Source organism: Crocodylus porosus, unplaced genomic scaffold (assembly GCF_001723895.1).
Source record: "Crocodylus porosus isolate Cpor-Errol unplaced genomic scaffold, CroPor_comp1, whole genome shotgun sequence".
NCBI classification, from domain to species: domain Eukaryota; kingdom Metazoa; phylum Chordata; order Crocodylia; family Crocodylidae; genus Crocodylus; species Crocodylus porosus.
Window position 1 is genome coordinate 22996040 of NW_017728916.1, and position 8986 is coordinate 23005025.

An 8986-nucleotide genomic window follows, 5' to 3' on the forward strand; every position below is an offset into this window, starting at 1 on the left:
AGAAAAAAATTGGAGGATTTACTTTTTGGCCATCCCTTGTAAAATGCTGGAGACCCAATATATCTTGCTGACCTCTGAAAAGTAGGGGATTTGAAAGAGTTTGCAACACCACCATATAGGATTTTTTACTTGTCTGAAATAGATTTAAAAAAACCTGTAAAAATGCTAAAATTCATTTCCCAGTAACATACCTTCACTACAATGTTAAGAGTTAAAACCATGGTTTAATGGGCACCCTTGGGCAGTATGATGTATTTTTTGGTTATACTCCTACCAAAAAATCTAATTTAAGTAAAAATTACATTTTGACATTATAGTAAGACTCTTCTACAAATATCAAAACCACAAAAGATGTGTACCTGAAAGATGAAGACTGGCTGATTTTTGTTGTTGTTCTATTATGATGTACTGACCCTTTTGTTGCTAATAATTGCTACCTGAGCCATAGTACTCACACTGTGAATCATCAGATTAACAATAAGGAGCATTCTCAATTATGAATTATCATTGGTTGGATGAAGAATAAGTTACTGAAGTAGAAAAGTCATTTTAGTGCAAGTGATACAATAATGCTTAGAGTAAAATGAAGCGTCTGTTTCTAATTAAATCAGTAGTCTCTCTGTTTGGAAAACAGACAGTTACACTAGTGATTAAACAGAACTCTTAATATTATAGTAACTCAATTTTAGTAAGTTATTTCTTCTATAAGCATTCATTTTTAAATACTAATAGCACACTAGGAGTTACTGTATGTGAACATCAGAAGAATAGATCCTATGAGCTTCTATATAGCAAAGATTACTAGAAACTATTAATCTGATGAGCTGTCACTGAGCCACAAACCAACTAAAAGAATTTTATTCAAAGTACTATGCGTTTTCTTTTTCCAAATGTTTCAATTTGCAACATTTGAATGACTATGTATAATTAATTCTAGCTGCTACTGCACAAATAGCCACTGATCCACAAAACTACTATGGGCATATAGTGAATCCTCAAGCACAAATGGGCAAGAAAATTTCCATATTTTATACTTCAAAGATACAATGATTTTTATAAACAGCATACATTGTGTTATGACTGCATAAGATTATATGTATAGAAAACAATACTACCTGAAAAACTTAGCAAGCAATTAACAAGAGAAAGACAAAAAAGCGAAAAACAAATTTCAAAATTAGACTGTTATTCTTTGTTAAAATTCTTAAAATCACTGCAGATAGATAGAAACAGGCATATAAAACCTTTCACATCTAATATTATCTCTGTAACTAGCCAGAAATAATACAACTTGTGACTAGTTACAAGCTATATTTTTTATGAACATTTGTGTTTAAAACTTCTGCTGAAACTAACTAACTAACTATGAAACTATGAAAGTATTATATATGTTTCCTCTCTAAGCTGGATGTCCGGGAAGTAAATGAAAGCATTTTCAAAGCAAAGTTATAACTAATAACTCATACTATCACTTCTGACATTAGAAAGAGAATAAGCACTACACACATAGTTCAGGCGGCACGCATCACAGAGCTCCTATTTATGAGCTCATTTGTAGATTCAAGTAGGTCAGCAGGATTTAATCCAAATGCTCCTCTAAGTAAACTGAGGTTTATATGCTGGGAAGAGACAAAAATTTACATTGCTCAAAAATCAATAGCTAGCTCCACATTCTGGTGTTGCATTTAAGCAAGTGTTATTGATCTTGAGTTTAACTGCTGAAGATAGAATGTGAACCTTAAATATTCCAAGACTTCATTTCATGAATTGTAGTCCTTAGTAGCATGATTATTTTTTATATATGGTATTATGCTGGAAAAAGGTTAGAGGCTTTTCAAAATGCTTTACAAAACTATGGAATATGAGCTACTATACTACTTGGCACCTGACATAATCCTGCGCTTCAGCCAACTTCATAAGAACCACAAATATAAACTTTTAACTTAAAAATTCAAACAGTTGAGCACTCTGGCCCCAGTCCACTAAAACCTCACACATCTCATATTGTCTCTGTAAGTAGCCAGAAATAATAATTCTCCCAGATTTTTTCTCCTGTTAGAGAAACTTACCTGCCTCAACAAACATGAGTGTTGAGGCAATAAAGAGTGTAGAGCTTGCAAGCTTGCAGTGTTGATACTGTTTTGCAGGGGGAGGGAGTGGCTATGTGCACATTCAGCATGTTCTGCAGGCTCCCTTAGTCTGTCTGGTGACTGATGGCAGCAGTGCATAGGGCAACCCTAAATGGCTGATCCAGACTACTCAGGGTCAGCCTACATTTTCCTGAAGCAAAATGTGGAATTGTAAAGAGGACATTTTCTGCTTCCTGCTGGAGAATCAGAGACCAGCAAGTGACATGCTTTCTCCCTGCAGGAGGTGGGGAGGAGAAGGGGAGAAAGTGAGACAGCAGGAGGAAATGCTGGAGGACTGTGGCTAGGTACAGACATTCAAAAAGCCCAAGGCAGAATCAATCTAAAAAGCTATACAGTTTTCTATAAATGGTATAGTTTAGATAATAACGAACAGAACATACATTTACCCTTTGGTTGGGGTAATCTTAGACTGGGATCTGCTATTTTTAAAGAAGTCTCTGTGTGGTGAACTTCTTTTCTGTTAAATGTATAGACCATTTTCCAATCACTTATACTGGTAAAAGTGTAATATCTGTACCTGACCTATGTCTGAGAGATGCCATGGCACATACAGACATTGTCTTACAAATGTCAAACATAGTTGCCCTCCTGGGAGTGATTTTTACCCTGGTTGTTCCCAGGTTATTCTTCTGGAGCAGCTATTTTGACACTGGGAGAAAAAGGTTTAATAACTGTATACTTATGGTTTCTCCTGGGAGAGCAGCAACTCTCTCAGGAGAAACTGAATGTCTGTATGATACCCTGATGATTGGTGAATCAGAGCCAGATTATTCTATCTTTTGTAGAACTGAGCTTGAAGTGCATTTGACTAAAATCCCCTTTGTAGATATCTATCAAGATGAGGGAGTACATAGATCCATATTTTGTAAATCTTGGGCCACTCAGTAAAACCACAAGAACAACAAAGTCTCAATTTGGAATGTATTAACCCTTCATTTCTGTTGATTATCTGAAATTTCCTAAGCAATCACATAAAAGGAGTTAACCAATAGTATATAACCTCTCTCAAAATCAGTGCAGTAACCGGTATTTTAGGAAAACTGTACCCAAATATGTAACAGAAAGGGTGTGCATCAATTTGATAAGCAGGTTCCCTTTGCTTTAATAGCAAAGCTATTAATTTTCTTTGCATACAATGAATATCCTTTTCCATGCTATAGACTAATCTATAATCACACACTGTATTCTGCATTTTCAGTATTCATGCCTGACCAACCTAATTGCCTTCTCTGATGAGATGACTGGCTCTGTGGATGTGGGAAGAGCAGTGGACATGATATATATTGACATTAGCAAGGCTTCTTATACAGTCTCCCACAACATTCTCGTAAGCAAGCTAAAGAAATACAGGTTGGATAAATAGACTGTAAAGTGGGTAGAGAATGGCTGAATCAGGCTCAAGGATAGTAATCAATGGCTCAATGTCTAGTTGGTAGCTGGTATCAAGGGGAGTACCCCAGGGGTCATTCCTGGGGCTGGTTTTGTTCAATATCATCAGTGGAAGACAGGACCTGAAGGACAGGATGGAGTGCACCCTCAGCAAATTTGGAGATGACACTAAGCTGGGGAGGGGGGAGATAGTACATACACTGGAGAGTAGGGCTAAGATTCAGAGAGACCTAAATAAATTGGAGGATTGAACTAAGAGAAATCTCATGAGGTTTAATAAGGAAAAGCACAGAACAATCCCATGCACCAGTACAGGTTGGGGACTGACTGGCTAAGCAGTTCTGTAGATAAGTACCTGGGGGCTACAGTGGACAATATGAGCCAATATAAGCTGAATATTAGCTATCAGTGTGCCCTTGTGGTCAAGAAGGCTAATAACATACTGGGTTACATTAGTAGGAGTGTTGCCAGCAGAGCAAGGGAAGTGATTTTTCCAGACTATTCAGAACTGCTGAAGCTATATCTGGAATAGTGTGTCCAGTTTTGCACCACCCCCCCCCCACTTCGGAAAGGATATGAAAAATTAAAGAGAGTCCAGAGGAAGGCAACAAAAATGGTTAGAGAGCTAGAGATTATGACTTCTGAGGAGAGGCTGAGGGAACTGGGCTTATTTAGTTTGGAGAAGAGAAGACTCAGTGGTGGCCAATGACAGAACAAGAAGCAATGGCCTCAAGTTGCAGCGAGGGAGGTTTAGGTTACATATTAGGAAAAACTCTCACCAAAAGGGTAGTAAAGTGTTGGAACAGGTTACTCAGAGGGGTTGTAGAATCTCCATCCTCAGAGGCTTTTAAGACCTGGCTAGACCTGGATTTTAAGACCTAGCCTTGTCTGGGATGACATATTTGGGCATGGTCCTGCTTTGAAGTTGGACTACATGACCTCCTGAGATCCCTTCCAACCCTACTTTTTCTATGATTTTCTGTCCACGTCCCTATGACTAAATGTATGCACAGCTAACTTTGTCATTTTTTTCCATAAAGTGAATAACCAAAAGATCTGTGAGGACATAACAGAATGGCTACTATACTCAAACCACTCAATTCTCTATCTAAAAAAATAAAAAATAAAGAGTAGTAATATATTATGGAATGAAACATTTTGTAAATTATAGATAGTGCTCCTCATTATGGAGGAAAATATTATATAAGCATAATTACATAATTCTCCAAGGTATGATGCTTCATAACTTGCAAGTTGGAACTGATGTCCAGCAAAATCATACAGATTTGAGATATAAATGTCAGTACAATTTGCCAAAATTGTCAGGAGATATCTATCAGGCCTGCAATCATGCAGTAAGTTAGAAGCAATATCATATTAAATAATGGCATGAAAAAATACAAAGAATCAATGCTCATCTATTTTAATTCCCAAGCTTCACTACACATTTTGTTGATTCTTCCCTTTAATTTCTAATGTTGAAGAAAACTAAATTTTCCAACTATGGTTTTTCATTACTTCACTTAATCTGTTGTGAAGCTAATAAAGGGTTTTTTTTCTAGAAACTCGACTTTTATAAAACTGTTCTGATTTTTTTTAAACAATTAACTGATACCAGCACAATTAAAACATGCTCAGTACCCTATAGGAATAAAATGCAAAATACTATACAGCAATGTGTTTCTGGAAAAATAAACTGTACATGCTTATATTCTGGGGAAAGTTAATGACCATTAGTAAATCCCTCTGCATTTAATCAGACACTCAAGAATTAGTATTAATATTTACACTGGTATTAAGTTTATATGCAAAATTGTTGAGAAGGAAGAACACAAATTATTTTTCAATAGCTATTGTACCATATTAAGGTACAGAGTGACAAAGCTAAATCCTTCTCTGAAGTCAGGCAGAAGGGAGGCACCTTAGCTGCTAAGGCTAGGTAACTACATTACACTTAATATGCTTTAAAGCTGTAAAGAACAGACATTCATGGCACATAAAGTGCTTTAAAAATGGTGTATCCCATTCTAGGTTAAATGTGGATGGGTGTGTACTAACCAAAAACACTTTGTTAGAGTATTTTATTGAACATCTGTGCTAGATCTCATTGAGGTTAACTTAGAGTGTGAAATTACTGCCATCCTAGGTGCATTGTGCAGGGCTGCACTCTAGCTTCAGGCAGAGCTCCCTTGCTCTGCCCAAGCACCAGGCCAGCCCTGCCTCCAGCTGTCACTGGCCTGAGTCAGTGACAGCTTCTGATCCCAGCCCCATTTGTAGGTTGCGGGGGTGGGGGCTGAGGTAGAGGAAGGTGGATTTATGTCCCCACAGCTGCCCTGGCCCTGCAGTGTGCCACAGCTTGGTGGGGGCAGAGGCAGGGGCAGGGAAGGAGTCTGGGGTCTATTTCCTGATAGTTTACCCATCCAGGCTGCAATGCACTGCTGCTTGGCTTGGGGAGGGGGGAGCTCTGGGGTCTGTATCCCTGTAGCAACCATGGTGCTGCCTGACTGGAGCTGCTGAAGGGGAAGGGCTTGAGGATCTGTATCCCTGCAGCAGCCTTGTTCAGGCTGTGCTGCGGCTATGCCCAGCCAGGGCTGCTATAGGAACATAGACCCTGAAGCCCTCCCCCTGTAGCTGGGCCACACAATGCTGAAACTGCTGACTGCAGCTATCAAGAGGCTATGGAGGGACAAGAAAGGGAGCTCCCCCATGCAGACCTGCCCGCCCAGACCCTAGTAATAAAATGGTGGGGGGGGGGTCCCTTTTAGGAGGAGGGATCTGTTCCCCTCCCTCCCCCCAGCTGCTGTTGACAGTTGTCATCTGGTGAGGGTGTGTGGCTGGGGAGAGGGACCACTCTGGCAGCCTCCTCAGAGGCATGTGGGAGCACCCCCAGCAGCCAGTGTGGTCAGGCTGTGCACCCTCCCTACCCCCCCACCTGTGCACCAAATAGCAAACATCTGTTCAGTTCAGTCCCACTTTTACTTATAGCACTTTGAATAAAGCGCAGTAACTTGGAGCATTTCCACCAGGGGCCTTTTGAATGCCTGTACTTAGCCTAACTGTCTCAGAGAAGTATAAGCTTTCATAGACAATAGCCTACTTCATCAGACGCTTTTGATGAAGGCTGTCACCTACACCTACAAAAGTGCATCTCTCTCTCAACTATTTTAAGGTACATAAAAACAGTTGCCAGAGTGGTGTTATTGACTGATAGTGTTGCATTCTAAATTTTAGACCAAAAGAAATAACATTGTTTCCAGTAGAAAAAGTAATAACCCAAGTTCAATCGACAGACTCTACAGACTTTTAAGATAAGTAGTGATAGTGCTGGTGGTGTTGCTATGAAGAGACCAAAAAACCTCTTTACTTATAAATAGCAGTAACCAAGAAAAACAAGTGATGTAGCTTACTAGTATAGTTTTGTTAGAAATACATTAAAGCTGTGTAGAACTGAAATCAACTGATAGCTCAATCAAGTTCAGCAATAACCTTAATCTTTTAGGATAAATGCACATTATGGATACTATGGCATTTCCCCCCTTTTATGCCATTTTGAAAACTCCAATCATAGCTTAAAATATCTAGGCACTCAAACTTCTAAGAATTTCCTTTAAAAGTACATACAGATTCAGCCAGTATATTGCAGGTCTCAGCAAGTCACCTGCTTCAACCCCCAGGACAGATTTTATATATATATGAATGGCCTTTAGCTGCCCAAGTGTTTTGTTTTCATTAATCAAAAATAATTTGTTTTCCCAGTATTTTGTTAGAGATTACTTGAGTGGAAAAGCATACAATTGTTGGTGTACTTTAAATAAGAAGCGGAGAGCCATGGGACTCATCAGCCTGGAAAAGTGCAGGCTTAGGGGTGACCTGGTGGCCACCTATAAGTTTATCGGGGTGCTCATCAGCATCTGGGGGAACGTCTGTTCACCAGAGTGCCCCCAAGGAATGACAAGATCGAACAGTCACAAACTCCACTGCGACCGATTCAGGCTGGACGTGAGGAAGAACTTCTTTACTGTCCAAGCTCCCAACATTTGGAATAGACTGCCGCTGGAGGCAGTTCAAGCACTCATGTCTGGAATTTTGGGGGGGGGCGGGGAGGGGTTGGCTAAATCTTTTTTTTTTTAACTTGCATTACAAATTTTGGTAAGTCCACTTTCAGATTGTTACATAAAGCAAGCACCCAAAAAACACACAGTTATATTCCTGCAAGCTTTAAAATCTTCAGATTCAAATTAAATGTTCTATTTATAAATAGATGCAAGTACAATAAAAAAGTACTATGAAACACTGACAAATATACCCCAAACTATATAAACTTAATTGTTCTCAGTATAATCGGTACCAACTTTAAACTGAGACTTTGTTTATCAAAATATTCATTAAATATTTACAAACTTTTCAACCTCTGCACAGGCCAGAGCCAGTTTGCAGAGTTACACTAAAATCATATGAAATTTGTGTCTCAACATGATTAATGAGAAAGCATAAGAAATTCAGAGAAGAATTAAATATAGATCTAAGCATTAAAAATGTATATTGATCAAAGTATCACATGGGCTGATTCCTTAAACTTGCATAATACTTCTACATATAGGAAAGTGTTGCAAAAAACTTAATATAATCCCTTTTTTTAAAGATGTACAAGGAGATTGTATTTACTGTGCAACTACTCTGCACAAAACCTGTTGACTACATTTAGTTAAATACTCTTCATAGAATCACAGAAGTAGGGTCGGAAGGGACCTTGTAGATCTTCAAGTCCGACACCCTGCCTGGGCAGGAGAAAAAACTGGGCTCAAATGATCCCAGCTAGGGAGGCATTAAGCCTCCTCTTAAAGACCCCCAGGGTAGGAGCCAGCACCCTTGGAAGCTGGTTCCAGATCCTAGCCGTCCTAACTGTGAACTGGTTCTTAGGGATGTCTAATCTAAACCTACTCTCCAACAACTTCTGGCCATTATTCCTTGTCATGCCAGGGGGCGGTAGGGGAAACAAGGTCTCTCCTAAACCCTTCTGGTCCCCCCCTAGTGAGTTTATAGATGGTCACCAGGTCCCCCCTCAGCCTTCTCTTGTAAAAGCTGAACAGGTTCAGGTCCCGCAGCCTCTCATTACAGGGTCTGCCCTGGTGTCCCCTGATTATGCGGGTGGCCCTCCTCTGGACCCTCTCAATGTTGTTCACATCCCTCCTGAAGTGGAGCGCACAGAACTGGACACAGTACTCCAGCTGTGGCCTGACCAGTGTTGTATAGAGAGGGAGGATCACCTCTTTGTCCCTGCTAGAGATGCACCTGTGGATGCACGACAAGGTCCGGTTAGCCCTTCCAACCGTGACCTTGCATTGTTGGCCCATGTTCATCTTGGAGTCAATAATGACTCCAAGATCCCTTTCTGCCTCCGTGCGCTCAAGAAGGGAGTTTCCCATCTTATAAGTGTGCTGCTGGTT